The sequence below is a fragment of the Lepidochelys kempii genome, chromosome 9 (assembly GCF_965140265.1).
Source record: "Lepidochelys kempii isolate rLepKem1 chromosome 9, rLepKem1.hap2, whole genome shotgun sequence".
Classification (NCBI taxonomy): Eukaryota; Metazoa; Chordata; order Testudines; family Cheloniidae; genus Lepidochelys; species Lepidochelys kempii.
The window spans coordinates 29,165,498-29,181,931 of NC_133264.1; positions in this window are offsets into that span (position 1 = coordinate 29,165,498).

Consider the following 16,434-nt stretch of genomic DNA (forward strand, 5'->3'; position numbering starts at 1 on the left):
ATGAATCACGATAGTCAAAAACTTTAATTGAAATCAACACGTTCCTATGAAATGTTTTTTATTTTGACTAAACTGCATTTTTTGATGGAAAATGATGGAAAACTTTTCGACCAGCTGGATTCTACAGTTTAATTACATGTTGTGTGAAATAGTGTTTCCTTTTTCTCATTTTGAACATGCCACCTTTTGATTTTAGTAAATTGCCCTTGTTTCCATATTATAAGACAGAGAGAACAGAAGCTCACAACCTTTTCTAGCCCATTCAGTATTTTATACACTTTTTTCATCATGTCCTCTTTTCTTCATCTCCTTTCCAAGTTAAATAATCCCAGTCTTTTAAAGTTTATCTTCATATGAAGGTTTTTCCATGCCCTTGACCATTTTTGTCACCTTTTTTTGAACCTCCCTCTGTCATATCCTTCTTGAGATGGTGACCAGTACTGTACACAGTATTCCAGATGAGACAACACCATTGAATTAAATAAGGGTATTTTAAAATTATCCATATTACTCTCCATCCCATTTCTTACACAAACTTATATCTTGTTAGCTTTTTTGATCGCTGTTGAACATTGAGCAGGGAACCTCATTGAACTGTCTTCGATATCTCCCCAGGTCTCTTTTCTAGGTTGGTAGTTTGAGTTATGCTTTGAACTTCTGATTTGAATAAAAACTCAAACTGAGACTGTCTGAGCCACTGAATTTCACCTGCTTTTGTTTTGAAACCCTAAATCATCCCAGGTTCATGCAACAGGTTTGTGAACTGTTTGACAAACCTGTGCTGAGGTTTGAGTTTGTAACAAAACTAGGCAAGTTTTATGCATTGTTTTTGACTTTATAGTTTAGTTTATGTGTATAGTTTTTAGTTTATTCCTGTCTCCAGCATCATATTGCTGTGTGTAATAGCTCTGTGTTTCATGCAGTCCGCTATCTGTAAAATGGGTATAATACTTGCCTATCTCACAGGGTGGTGTGAAACTTAATTATGGTCAGCCTGTGGCTGTATCATCCACAATCAATTAGGGAATTGCAGAGGAAAACCACACACATCAGTGCCTGGAGGAAATCTGCCTGCAGAATACACAGGTGTACAGAATATTTCCAGGAGCAGTGGGAGTGTGCACACAGGAGCAGCGGCAGGTGTGTCATGTGCTTGGGTGCTGCTTGTGCTTTCACCATTCCTTGGACCTCTGCGACAGGGATATGGCAGGCACAAGAGACACCTTCAATTGGGTATTTTGCTAACGGTGTGGCATGAGGCTGTTCCTCTCACAGATCTAAAACAGTGGAAAAGGGCTGCCTATGCTGTCCCTGCTCTTTCCCTTGCAAGGGAGGCCAGAATAAATGCTAGGAAAGTGCTTTGAAATTCTTCAGTGAACCTGTATAGGGCAAACTATTATATTTATGAACTTTTTTTAATGTGATTTGTGCAATTTGATAAAATGGTGCCTAACCCTGACTGTTGATGCCTCTGCCATGTACTTAAAGTATAATCTTTAGAAAATGATAAATCCTGCAATTTCACCCCAATAAAATAAAACATCTACCCCCCACCCCCACAATCAACCAAGAAAATGAACAAAAATAATCCTCATCCTATTACTAACCTTGTCATGCTCCTCCCTCCCCAAAAGCCTGGGAGAATTAGATGGGCTTTGCCATGCACCCTCAAGATGAACAGATTTTACCTTCTTTGGACCTTTTAGGTGGAGTATATTCCAAAATCAAGACTTCTCCCTTTTAGATTGAGTGTCCCTGCTGATCACGATCTTGGCAATATCATACATTAAAAAGTGGTCTCTTGAATAGGTATCAAGCCATTTATGTAAAACAGTATGCCAGGGATAACTTCTAATTAATCCAGATCACGGGTACATGACCTTACAGGTTCTTGTGAGTAAACTTGTGTGTTTCAGATAAGGCTAACCTTAAATCTTCATCTTGGTTTATTAAATTTGGTGTTGGCTTCAGTGTCTCTATTCCCATAAGTAAGGACCACTTCTCCTACTCGTTGTTGTTGATTGTTTCTTTGGATTTATGTAAGGATTCCAGGATCAGGCCCTGAGAAATAAAGAGGACCCAGGGCAGATATTCAAACCTCAATACTATCTTTCAGTTTTCAGGAAGCAACAGAAAGGAAAATGTTCCATATATTGACGTTAAGATTATTTTGGATCTCAGCTGAGCACTTCCAAACTTTCTCCATATATCAAAGTACGTGACAATTTTTTATTTTATATCAGGACTACAACCTCATTCAGAAAGGTTCTGCAAACTTTTTTTTTGTACTTTCCTTTATAATTTTCAAGAGATCCACTTTCCATGTGACTTCTCATTTATTTCAGTGGGAATCCACACTGGCACATCTCTGTGTAGAGTCAGGGCATAAGTTTGGCCCATAGCTATTAAGTATTCAGGGCATTCTAAAGAATTTCAGGAGAGTGCATATTCTCCACCTTCAGATAGGAAAAATGTTGAGATTTGAAGCAGGAAAAATTTGAGACTTAAATTATCTTGTTCAATTAACTGGAACATTTTAATTTTTACTAGAGCTGAGTGAGTTTGAGTAAATGCGATGAGTTGGAAGCTCACTTCATTTAGCAGATATCAAAAACACCCAAAATGTTGCCCAGTTTAATTCACTCTTGCCAAGCTGGAAAATGCACCTTTTATATAAGGTCAGTGAACAAAAAAAAAAAAAAAAAAAGACCAAATTTTACTTTGATACACAGGCATAACTCCCAGTGACATGAACTTGTGTTCTACATCTATATCATAAAGAGGAATTTGGCACTTAGCAGCAAATACCTACTACCAGATGCAATGTTTACTACTGGGAGTTATTCCCAATGAAGTCAATAAGAGTTTCTCCAGTGTTCTAAATGAAATATGTAAGTAAAGTCTTGTTTTATGCCTTAGGTTGTCTCTTTTGCCTTTCCTGTCTCTTATCAAACACATACCACCAGTACAGTAGTTTGTTCAGTCATGCTCAATAATGTGGATTTTATTTTTTGGCTTTATACCCTGAGCTTAAGGGGGTACATTTTGTGAAGAGTGAATGAACCACGTAAATAGCTGCCACTAGGAGCTTAAGAGCTACAGGTTTTAAATTAGAAGGTGCTTTTTTGTCAAATAGGTCTCTGTAGTTCTAATATGAGTAACAAAACACAAACATTTCAAGTCAGAAAAGAATCTTTAGTCTGACTCTGCCTCACACTTAACTCTGTGTCCTTGTCAAATTTGACTATGTTTAGCATTAAAAGCAACATCTGTCTGTAGATGTAAAAGTGCTTTACAAATATGAAAGGGTCATTGGATTTTTTTTACAAACTAATTTTTAAACATCAATTTTCTGATAAAGCACCCTTTAAATAGTAAGCCCTGATTTTTCTTTTTTAAAAAGTTACTTTAAAAAATTAAAGATTTATCTGTTTCCCGGAAATTGTTTAGAAAGGTCTTTTGTTGGCTCAAGAACAAACTGCTCAGGCCTAGACTCCTTCCTCCTTCATTTTATTTCTGTGCCCAATCATGCTTCCATTTTCAGTTTCAGCTCTTTTGCTACTGGTAATTAGTAAACCCCATTTTCAAAGTGTGGGGAATGAGGTGCATTATAAACAAACCAGTGACCCTGGGTATACACAAAGTGCTCTAAAATTCAGGAGTGCAAAAATATTCTTTTTTAAATCCCTTTATAATAATCTTATAGGTTTATTGTGACAATAGAAATGTTAGACGGAAATGTTATTTAAGGTGTTCCTTTAACAAATTAGAATAGTCTGAATTCTGACAATTTTTCATTGCATTTTTGTTTGAATTTTTATATGAATTTGTTTTAGCTGTTTTAAGGTCTCTTTTGCCTTAGCTTTTCTGAAAACATTCATGTGATCTAAATTTTACTAGCATGAATGCTGGAGAAAGATGAAAGAATTTTCACTGGACATGCTTACAGTTATCCAAACAGGGAATAAACACAACAGCAAGTGATTTATCGGAGCAAACACAGCTAACCAATAGTTGTTCCATATTTGAGTAGTGAATATGGAAAACCGGTACTTCCAAAAATCTGTGCACAGTCAATGAAGCATATTTTTAAACACTTCCAAACAACTTATAAACTCAAGGGAATTGAGGTTTTCCAAAATATCAGATAAATTATTAATTGCAAATTATTGGGTCAATTCTCATTACTTCCACCTCAGATTACCTTCTTGAGGAACTGTTATTTATTTATCTATGTATGGATGAATTAACTGAGATATTAAGGGCCAAATTCTCAGAAGTGGTCTCTACCTTCAGTGCTTTCATTTTTTGGTGCTCAAATCTAGAGATCTAGGTTCTGATTATCAGAGATGCTGCATACATAAGATTCCAGTTGAATTCCATGTGTGCTGCAGGTATTCAGTAACTTTGAAAATCAAATTCTAGGCATCTTAAGTTAGGAAACCAAAACAGAAGCATATAAAAAATGAGTTCCTTTTTGAAAACTTGGGCCTAAATAACTTGTCCAAGATCACACATGCAGTCAGTGACAGAGCTGGGAAAGAACTTAGAAATTCTGATTGTATATTAAGGTGTTGAACTCACTTCTGTGAAAAGGGACAAAGTCGTTTTAATTATAGTCTGGGTATAGTCTACTCTTCCTCTTTTACTGATAACAACAGAAATGTTGCATAAGACATGGAGAAATAATAAGCTTTTATGTAGTAGAAAGTGGCCCATAGGAAGTACCGCCCTGCATGATTAAAAACATGAACTAAAGCTTGGAGAGATGGTCTCCTGAAGATCTACAACTGTCAGTTCCAAGTGATGGTAGGTGGGATAAAGTGAAGTTGCTAGTATGAAGCATACCTAGCATGACCCTGCACCTTGCTCTCCTGCCAGTTCACTGACCCTAAGAGCTCTGAAGAAAGCTATGGAGAAACTTCCATAAGTTATACTGCACCTGAGCAGGCTTTCTCTGCCTTACAAGGGGTAAGGTAATGAGATTCATCTTGATTGTGTGCTTGAGACTTGGTCCAGACTTCCCTCATCTGCACCGTAAATTTTCTACAGAGGGCAGGATAGTGGGTCTCCCACACACAAAAAATGATATTTTTGCTAAGTGAGAAATCACTGGAGCAAGCAAACTGCCATCCAATAGAGTGGGCAAAGACTCCTTCAGTATATTCCTGGGGCATACACCAAACATTGTCGTGCAATCTTCTAAAGCAGATGAAATTATTAAAACCACCCTGGTAGCCACCTATGTTGCCCTAGCTATGTTGCCCTAGCTATGCCACATGAGCCCTAAAACTGTCACACACAAAGGCTCCACAGGAAGTCCACAATTGTCATGAGCTCTCTGTCTGCCTCTGGCACTATCTGTCAGAACCTCTTCATCCGAAATCAAGGTAAAGAATCAGCAACACTAAATACTGCAGGACAAAGGCACAAACCATCCTTGTAACCGTGGGCAACCTGGATGTTTGGTGATTGACAATGTGAATGACAGTTGGTCAGTCTAAATTATCAGCGTCTCATCATGTCAGATGTCACCCGACAAGATGATGGCCACTAAAAAGGGAATAATGTGAAAAGTTATAAAGCCTATTATCTCCTGCTGAACCATTTCTTCTAAGTATCTCCAAAGCTCCAGAAAAATAAGCCCAGAATCCCACATTTAAAATACAACTGGTTTACTAGGAGAGAGTGGCCACTCAGAACTCCATTGGGAAACCCCTCCGAAGTCTCAAAGGAACTCGTCCTAAAGGACCCACTTACCCCCAATTTTGGGGATTGTCATAAATATAAAGGGAAGGGTAAACCCCTTTGAAATCCCTCCTGGCCAGGGGAAAGCTCCTCTCACCTGTAAAGGGTTAAGAAGCTAAAGGTAACCTCGCTGGCACCTGACCAAAATGACCAATGAGGAGACAAGATACTTTCAAAAGCTGGGAGGAGGGAGAGAAACAAAGGGTCTGTGTCTGTCTATATTCTGTCTTGGCCAGGGATAGACCAGGAATGGAGTCTTAGAACTTTTAGTAAGTAATCTAGCTAGGTATGTGTTAGATTATGATTTCTTTAAATGGCTGAGAAAAGAATTGTGCTGAATAGAATAACTATTTCTGTCTGTGTATCTTTTTTGTAACTTAAGGTTTTGCCTAGAGGGTTTCTCTATGTTTTTGAATCTAATTACCCTGTAAGATATCTACCATCCTGATTTTACAGGGGGGATTTCTTTATTTCTATTTACTTCTATTTTTTATTAAAAGTCTTCTTGTAAAACACTGAATGCTTTTTCATTGTTCTCAGATCCAAGGGTTTGGGTCTGTGGTCACCTATGCAAATTGGTGAGGCTTTTTATCCAACATTTCCCACGAAAGCGGGGGTGCAAGTGTTGGGAGGATTGTTCATTGTTCTTAAGATCCAAGGGTCTGGATCTGTAGTCACCTAGGCAAATTGGTGAGGCTTTTTACCAAACCTTGTCCAGGAAGTGGGGTGCAAGGTTTTGGGAAGTATTTTGGGGGGAAGGACGCGTCCAAACAGCTCTTCCCCAGTAACCAGTATTAGTTTGGTGGTGGTAGCGGCCAGTCCAAGGTGTAATATTTTGTACCTTGGGGAAGTTTTGACCTAAGCTGGTAAAGATAAGCTTAGGAGGTTTTTCATGCAGGTCCCCACATCTGTACCCTAGAGTTCAGAGTGGGGGAGGAACCGTGACAGGGATACATAAGAACTGCCATACTGGGTCAGACTAATGGCCTATCTAGCTCAGTATCCTGTCTTCTGATAGCAGCCAATGCCAGGTGCTTCAGAGGGGATGAACAGAACAATCAAGTGATCCATCCCCTGTCACCCAATCCCAGCTTCTGGCAAACAGAGGCTAGGGACACTTCAGAGAATGGTTTTGCATCCATTGATGGACCTAACCTCTCTGAACTTATCTAGTTCTTTTTTTAAACCTGTTATAGTCTTTGCCATTGTCTGGCAAAGAGTTCCATTGGTTGACTGGGCAATTGTGTGAAGAAATACTTCCTTTTGTTTGTTTTAACGCAGCTGCCTTTTAATTTCATTTGGTAACCTCTAGTTCTTGTGTTATGAGAAGGAGTAAATAACACTTCCTTATTTACTTTCTCCACATCAGTCATGATGTTATAGACCTCTATCATATCCACCCTTAGTCATCTCTTTTTCAAGCTGAAAAGTCCCAGTCTTATTAATCTCTCCTCATATGGAAGGTGTTCCATACCCCTCATCATTTTTGTTTTCTGAACCTTTTCCAATTCCAATATATCTTTTTGAGATGGGCTGACTAGATCTGCATGCAGTATTCAAGATGTGGGCATACCATGGATTTATATAGAGGCAATATGATATTTTCTGTCTTATTATCTATCTCTTTCCTAATGATTCCCATCATCCTGTTCAATTTTTTGACTGCTGCTGCACATTGAGTGATGTTTTCAAAGAATTAATGACTCCAAGATCTCTTTTTTGAGTGGTAAGAGCTAATTTAGACCCCATCATTTTATATGTATGGTTGCGTTTATGTTTTCTACTATGCATTACTTTGCATGTATCAACACTGAATTTCATCTGCCATTTTGTTGCTCAGTCACCCAGTTTTCTGAGATCCCTTTGTAACTCTTTGCAGTCTGCTTTGGACTTAACTATATTGAGTGGTTTTGCATCATCTGCAAATTTTGCCACTTCACTGTTTACCGCTTTTTCCAGACCATTTATGAATATGTTGAACAGTACTGGTCCCAATACAGACCCCTGGAGACACCACTATTTACCTCTCTCCATTCTGAAAAATGCCATTTATTCCTACTCTTTCCCCCCATCTTTTCACCAGTTATTAATCCATTAGGGTACCTTACCTCTTATCCCATGGCAGCTTACTTTGCTTAAGAGCCTTTGGTGAAGGACCTTGTCAAAGGCTTTCTGAAAATCTAAGTACACTATATCCACTGGATCTCCCTTGCCTACATGCTTGTTGACCCCCTCAGAGAATTCTAACTGACTCCTCCCCAACTAATTTTGTTCATCTATGTGTTGGATAATTCTGTTCTTTACTATAGTTTCAACCAATTTGCCTGGTACAGAAGTTAGGCTTGCCAACCTATAATTGCCAGGATCACCTCTGAAGCCTTTTTAAAAAAATTGGCGTCACACTAGCTATCCTCCAGTCATCTAGTACAGAAGCTGATTTAAATGATAGGTTACATACCATAGTTAGTAGTTCTGCAATTTCACATTTGAGTTCCTTCAGAACTCTTGGGTGAATACCATCCTGTCCCGGTGACTTATTACTGTTTAATTTATCAAATTGTCCCAAAACCTCCTCTAATAACATCTCAGTTTGGGACAGTTCCTCAGATTTCTCACCTAAAAAGAATGGCTCAGGTTTGGGAATCTCCCTTACATCCTCAACTATGAAGACTGATGCAAAGAATTCATTTAGTTTCTCTGCAACGGCCTTTAACTTCCTTGAGTGCTCCTTTAGCAACTTGGTCATCCAGTGGCCCCACTGGTTGTTTAGCAGGCTTCCTGCTTTTGATGTATTTAAAACATTTTTTGCTGGTACTTTTTGAATCTTTGACTAGCTGTTCTTAAATTCTTTTTTGGCTTTCCTATTTATATTGTTATACTTCAGTTGCCAGAGTTTATGCTCCTTTCTATATTCATTAATAGGATTTAACTTCCCCTTTTTAAAGGATGCTTTTTTTGCCTCTCACTGCTTCTTTTACTTTGTTGTTTAGCCACAGTGGCACTGTTTAAGTCCTCTTACTATGTTTTTTTTTTTAATTTGGAATATACATTTAAATTGAGAGTCTATTATGGTGTCTTTAAAAAGTCTCCGTGCAGCTTGCAAGGATTTCACTTTTGGCACTGTACCTTTTAGTTTCTGTTTAGATAACTTCCTCATTTTTGAGTAGTTCCTGTTTCTGAAATTAAATGCTACTGTGGCGGGCTGCTTTGGTGTTTTCCCCTCCACAGGGATGTTACATTTTATTATGTTATGGTCACTATTACGAAGTGGTCCAGTTATATTCATCTCTTGGATCAGATCCTGTGCTGCACTTAGGACTAAATCAAAAATTCACCTCTCGTGAGTTCCAGGACTAGTTGCTCCAGGAAGCAGTCATTTAAGGATGTATCCCATCCTGAGGTGACATATACTCCGTCAATATGGGAATCATTGAAATCCCTCATTACTACTGAGTTTTTTATTTTTATAGCCTCTCTAATCTCCCTGAGCATTTCACAGTCCCTGTCACCATCCTGGTCAGGGGGTCAGTAGTATATCTCTAGCCTTATGGGGCTATGTGGTTGGAATATTCCGACCATTGCATAATATAGCAAACAGCAAAAGGTTTTGCCTGGTGTGGCAACCATTCACACAGAGCCTAGCTAATCAAGGAGTGTCTGAAGTTGTTTATAATGGAAGATGAGTTACACTTCTGGTTAGGAGGCTTGTAAATAGAATTTTGCCTCTTAATAAAGAAAAAATCCTGAAGACATTATTAGGACATTTCCACTGTTGTCAAAACATCTTTTAAACTGTATTTTAATTTCAATATACAGTAAAGACTGCATCCTTGATTTCAATATGAACAAGGGGCTGCTCTTTCATACAGATATAGCAGGGAAAAGTAACAAATGAAAGGATGCACTCTGTTGATAGTGATGGCAAAAACCAGGGGGGAAATTATCACCATATTTTGAGCTTGACTTATTCATGAATATTGTAAAAAACTGAACTTAGAATAGATTTTCGTTCATACTTTGTTCATGAAATAAGGGGGGAACCTCTATTTCATTATATACAATTAGTGGCTAGTACTAACAGGATGTATTGTAACTAGAAGACATGGATTGCTGCTCATTGTACTAATTTTGCTTCAAGAAATTGTGAGATGCACCTGGACTGTGAGGCAGAAAATTTTTTTACAGCCAAGAAAGATAATGAAATAGAGCTGCTGAATTTCTGTGAGTTTAAGGAAGGTAAAATCAATACACCTGATTCATTTGTTGTGCATCTGTTTACTATTTAGATTTATTTGCTTTTGGACCAATTCTGCCCCTTTTCACATTGAGTAATACATGATTCTGTAATTAATCCCTTGAGGTCAGAGGAACTATTTATGGAGTAAGGAACTAAATCAGCATGCATCAAGGTAGCTGAATCAGGCCCTTTCAAATGTAACCATTTATCTTAATTGGTAATGTCATTAGATAGGTACCACAATAAATAATGCTTGCTAGCTATCTAGGCATTTCTAATACAGTCATCACTATCGTATGAAGCAAAGATATGCTTGTTCGCACTTTGATTTTATTCATATATCATGAAAATATAATTGTCCATAGGTCAATCTGTCTCTCTCTTATGGTGCACGCTACAGCGTTCATTTTTTCACATGATTGTTCCCAAGGTTTTACAATTTGAGTTCTCAAACTTTAGGCTGAAATGGTCTGTGTAATAAAATTATCATTACACAACCATAATTTCTGGTTTAAGAGTCTCCAAAAGATAGATTCTATGTAGTAGTCATTCCATAATGATGGTAGCCATGTCACCTCAGCCTGGGCTCTCTTAGCGAAGCAAGATGGGAGGCCTCCAAAGAACACACCTGGATACTGCGGAATGTGGTGTTGGTGAATCATTAGGTGCTACTCTTTGAGTCAGCACTGAACTAAAAGCTCAGCATGGTGCCATAGGACACTGACCTGTAGACAGCATTGTCTGTAAAATGAGATTTTAAACTGAGGCTCTGAACATTTGTAGTTACTGAAAGTCCCAGGATGCTTTTTTCCAGAAACAGATGTGTTTACTTTGAACATCCTGGCCCAGTTCCAATTTTTGGAGAAGTTGCTCTGAACTCCCACCTGACAGCTGATGCATTTTGTTGTTAATTCTCAGTGGCTATCACATTCTACCTCTGATGTGGCTATATTTCAATGGTGGGTGCAGCACAACTTATAAGATGCCTCGGGTTCTTTCTTAATTAAAAGGGCTCTATAAATGTGTAAGGTATTATGTATTATGATACTTTTCATCTTATAATTTAATTTGTGATTAACAGAAATCAGAATTTAAATTAATTGCATTTTCAATTTACCTACCCTTTAGCTATAGCACTGCCTTCTACATGGCGGAATGTGGGCCCTGCCCAGGTTTATGAGATTATCATTCCTTTGTTGCTGCATATAACCCCTTTCAGTGGCCGAGGCAATGGATATTGTCCTTCAGCTCAAGTGATCAGATCCTGTGTGTTAGTTCTAACCTCAGTATGGAAAGCCTGTGTGACCATGGAACTATCCCAGTAAAGTGTATTACAGAGCCAATGGGAAATTGAAATATATATACTGAGCTGTTTTCGTAGAAAATTGCAGGAATTCTATCTAACCCTGCAGACTATTGTTGGAGTATGTCACATACCAAGGAAAATAGATTTTCTACAAAATTATTACAGGGAGTTTGTGTTTACAGGTCTTATTCCTAGAAGGCCCACAATAATCTGTATAAATATTAGAAAGGGAAATTATTGTGAGATAATCATTCCAAATCTGCTGGCTAATGATTGCAATTTCACATGGTCTTGCGGCAAAAGTAGGTGCAATTTTAGTAGCTTTTGAATTAGTTTTGTTTTGAGTTTTGAGGTTCGTTTCAAACCCCAAACTCAAAGTGAAACTCAGGGAATGCAAAGTCATTAGATCAAAACCTAAGGAAATATTTGCACAACCCCCTGAAACCTTTGAGTCTTGCAGTGCTCTTGTCTCACTGGAGGATCTGAAATGAGGAAACATCAGGGCTGCAAGAAATAATAATAATAAAAAAATACTAGATCTTGAAAACCAATCTGTGAGGAGTCAAAAGCCCTTGTCAGGCAGTTGCTCATTAAATTTATTGCTGGATATTGGTAGCAGAAATTCCAAAAACATTTTTCCCAACCTGGAACCTAAGCTACTAATTGTATATTCTCCTGCTTTCTTAGCCATAATCATTATCTCTAACAAAAATAAAATTAACCTTATTGAAGGAGTGACTGTTATTTTGTTTGTGTTATTAATTTGAAAAAAAAATTGTCCTATTAATTATTTATCGTTCATCTAGGAACGTGAAAGCCCTTAAATGCTGCAAGGAGTCATGCTTATTGGATTCCTCTTCCTTATATTTTAGTCCCATGCTCTGAATTGGCCCTTGCTGCGGAGGGAATTACACACAGTTGTTGCAAGAAGAGAGAATAGTCCATTAGTTCTAATCCTCCTCTTCCACCTCAGTACTTTAGTCCCTGAGCCAAAGTACTTAAGATCACTGTGTCTCTACAGTCCTTCCCCTATACCAACATCTCTTCTGACATCCTGCCTTTCAGTTCTTCTTGTATTCTTCAGTTCAACTGATAGGAGCCCATGTATTAGAAGAAGGCCATTTGTTGTTTTCCCTTTTCTTTGCTTTTCTGCAACTAGCTAAACTGGTTTAGAAGGACTGATGGGAACAGTAGCAAGCCCAGTCTCTCCTTGTGTAACACTTGCTGTTAGTTCTTGCTATCTCCAAACAGCTTTTAACAATCTGCTCAATGGATGGGGTAAAAGGAGGAAGGAAAGTGAAGAAGAGGAAAATGAATACTGTAGTATCACTAGCTTTCTCAGACTGGCAACCCAAAGGGCAATGGTAGCACTGATTGAAGAGATTTGGGGTTTTTTTTTATAGGATCTTCTATAAGTAAATGTGTCACTTTGAGGTGGCTACATGTCAATGAGCAGTAGCTCTCTTAGTTGGTGGGTCTAGCTCCTAAGTGCTGCCAGAACAGGTACCTATAATTTTTCTGCTGTTCTTCCTCCTCTTGCCAGTATTCATTCCCCTCTTCTTCACTTTCTATCTTCTTTTTGCCCTGCCATTGAGCAGATTTGTAAAAAAAGCTGTCTGGAGAAAGCAAGAACTAACAGCAAGTGTTACAGAGTCCAAGGGAATAGAATCATTCCGGGCAACATTTTTCAGCAATCCGTTTCCCTTAATCAATATGGGTAGCGCAGACAGTGCCAAATTGCTCACTTTTGAACTTTCAGTTCTGTTTCAGAAGTGTGAGTGAGACATGGTGGGACCCGGTTGTCTATTAGCCAATGCCTCTGACCCTTTGGGTTTCTTTCCTCCTTGATAGGTGGTTCTAGAAAGAGTTGATCATAATCAGATACAGTTCCCACCCTTCTCTAGCTCCTAGTATCCCTAAAAGCAGCATTAGGAACACTTTCTGCGGTCTATCTCTGGGTTGTCAGGGCTGAGAGAGGCCTACAGGTAATGAATTAACTGCTGCAGCAAGCAATCTTCCCATTATATTATTCTAGTGTCTAGGAGTCTTTGATAGTTTTCCATCAAATTTCTCTAGAGAAACATTTCTCTATGGGAAACTTATTTTGCAGGTTCAGTGAGATTCTGTTGGGACAAGTCCCTTCAGAACTAGCCAAACCCTTTTGCTCTGAAAATAAAGTGCCATTAGAGAACAGTCTTCCTCACCTTGTTATTGTTATAGGGGCACCTTGGAATCCCAATAATGTTAGCACACCATTGTGTTAGGTTGATCAGCTCCATAACACAGGTCTTAGGATTTCATCCAGTAATTCCTGCATCAACCTGGGATTGGGTGCCTAGACATTCTACTATTACATTCAGGCCTCCATCCTGTGCCATTGAAATCAGTGAGTTCTACCACTGTCTTTATTGGAACGAAATTGTACTCTTCTGGCACAACTTGGACCAGATCTTGAAGACTTTAGTTGATTTTCTTTTAGTTAGACCCTGATTCATTGAATTCTTACAATGTGCTTAATTTTAAACACAAACTTAAGTCCTGTTGAAGTAAACGGGGACTTTAAACATAGCCTTACAGTTAAGCATGTGCTTTAGTGCATATGCCTATGCATATGCCAAGTGCTTTACTGAACTGGGGCCTGAATGCTTACCCAGGAAAAACTGCTATTGGGATCAATGTAAGTCTTGCCTACGTAAAATATTTGTAAAGTCTTCAGGTTTGGTTACAAATATGAGAATTTTTTTGTTTGTTTGCATTTATTGTTTCAGCAGAAAAGCACATTGGAATGTTTCATAGCTTGATAATCTTTAAAATATGTGGTAGTTTTGCTTGAATGTGATGTTTTGATTAAAAATTCACCACATATGGCATGGAAAAAAAGTGCATGGCCTCAGAAGTTCAATGTTATTGAATTTCACCAATTGTTTCAGATGGAAACTTTATTTTTTTTCCCCAAAGATTTGTTTAGTTCTCAATGCTAGGACTTACTAGAGTTTGCACAATAGGCCAGCTCAATATGAAGTATTAAAATCAGGTATTGAATTTTTTGCTTTCTTTGGAGTAGTGTTATAGGAGATAGGTTTCACACACAAAAAAGTTTCCTGTCAGAACACAGCAAAAAAGAGAAGTGGAGTAACTGAGAGCATCCTTTGTGTCTGTTTTGAAACATGTTCTTGTTTTTAAAAAGGTTTATGTAATTTTATTTTTACATTTATTCTTTTGCCAGGAACATTTTAGGCCCAGCTGGGGCAAATAATTAATGTAACTCCAAAGATGCATTTTCAAAGATCCATTTTATATATTTTAACTTCTATGAGAATTCCTCTGGTGCTATTTTTATGTGAGACTCTTTTTCCATTTCAGTAAAAGGATGACACAAGATGTTTGCTTAGAAGAAGAGTCTTTGACATCCTCCTGAGAATGTTTTGATAGAATGGCATACATTTGGTAACAATTAGTAAGCCAAACAAGTTGCCATTGTTATCTCACTATGTTTGTCCAGAGCTCATAAGGAGCTTTCAGAAAATAGTCATCTCCATGTTTTCCGTTAACTGACTGCACGTTCAGCAGGGCTAAAGATGAGGACATTTTGTAAAACTCCCTTATCCTTAAGCTAAGTTTTATCAGAGAGATTTTATGCTAAGATGAGGGGTTGAAAGCAAAATGGCAAGCACTGGTATGGTTAAGTATAAAGGGATATTGTACATGTACCATGGCTCATATTCCTATATGTGGGAAAAAATACTGATCTGTTCTTGCTGCTTCTGGATACAAGATGTTGTATCTGAGGGCTGAAAATAATAGCTCCTGGCGAGAAATCATTCACCAAGTGAAGTGTAGATGAATTTTCCTGGTCAGATTGAAAATAGGGTTAACCCTATTTTAGTTTAATTTTTGAAATTGCTCCCTACCTGGGTTTAGTTGGCTTTATTTTATTCATACTTCACTATGTAGTGTAAAAATACTCAACTTCTTTTCTGTATCTGACATGTGTTGTACTTTAAATTGTGCTCATTTGATACTTTCTGTATAACCTCGGTTCCTTTTGTAGTTGAGCTATGAGATGTCATCTTGTTTTTACTGCTAAATGTTTTCCAGTATTTATTAAATTTAATAAATAGAGATTGAGGGAGATTAGGTGGTTCATGAGACTGGTAAAGAGATAAGGAGCCTTCAAATCATGGTCACTGGTTTAATTTTAGTTCAATCCAGGTCATTAATAATCACAGGTTTGGCTGTTTTTGTGGCTTATGTAAAATGACTTGGCTTCAGTCAAGTTCCTAGTGAACTATTGTTCCCCTCACAAAAAACCCAGTGAAACTGTTACTAATTGGAACCATTGAACCTCATATTGGGAAGTGGTGAGCATTGGCTTTAGTGGGAGTTGAAGGTGTTCATCGCATCTTCTGATTAGGTCCTTTGTTTGCAGCCTCATTGGAAGGGCCATAGTTTTATGAGCTGTCATAAATATAAAGGGAAGGGTAAACCCCTTTGAAATCCCTCCTGGCCAGGGGAAAGCTCCTCTCACCTGTAAAGGGTTAAGAAGCTAAAGGTAACCTCGCTGGCACCTGACCAAAATGACCAATGAGGAGATAAGATACTTTCAAAAGCTGGGAGGAGGGAGAGAAACAAAGGGTCTGTGTGTCTGTCTATATTCTGTCTTGGCCGGGGATAGACCAGGAATGGAGTCTTAGAACTTTTAGTAAGTAATCTAGCTAGGTACGTGTTAGATTATGATTTCTTTAAATGGCTGAGAAAAGAACTGTGCTGAATAGAATAACTATTTCTGTCTGTGTATCTTTTTTGTAACTTAAGGTTTTGCCTAGAGGGGTTTTCTATGTTTTGAATCTAATTACCCTGTAAGGTATCTACCATCCTGATTTTACAGGGGGGATTTCTTTATTTCTATTTACTTCTATTTTTTATTAAAAGTCTTCTTGTAAGAAAACTGAATGCTTTTTCATTGTTCTCAGCTCCAAGGGTTTGGGTCTGTGGTCACCTATGCAAATTGGTGAGGCTTTTTATCCAACATTTCCCAGGAAAGAGGGGGGTGCAAGTGTTGGGAGGATTGTTCATTGTTCTTAAGATCCAAGGGTCTGGGTCTGTAGTCACCTAGGCAAATTGGTGAGGCTTTTTACCAAAC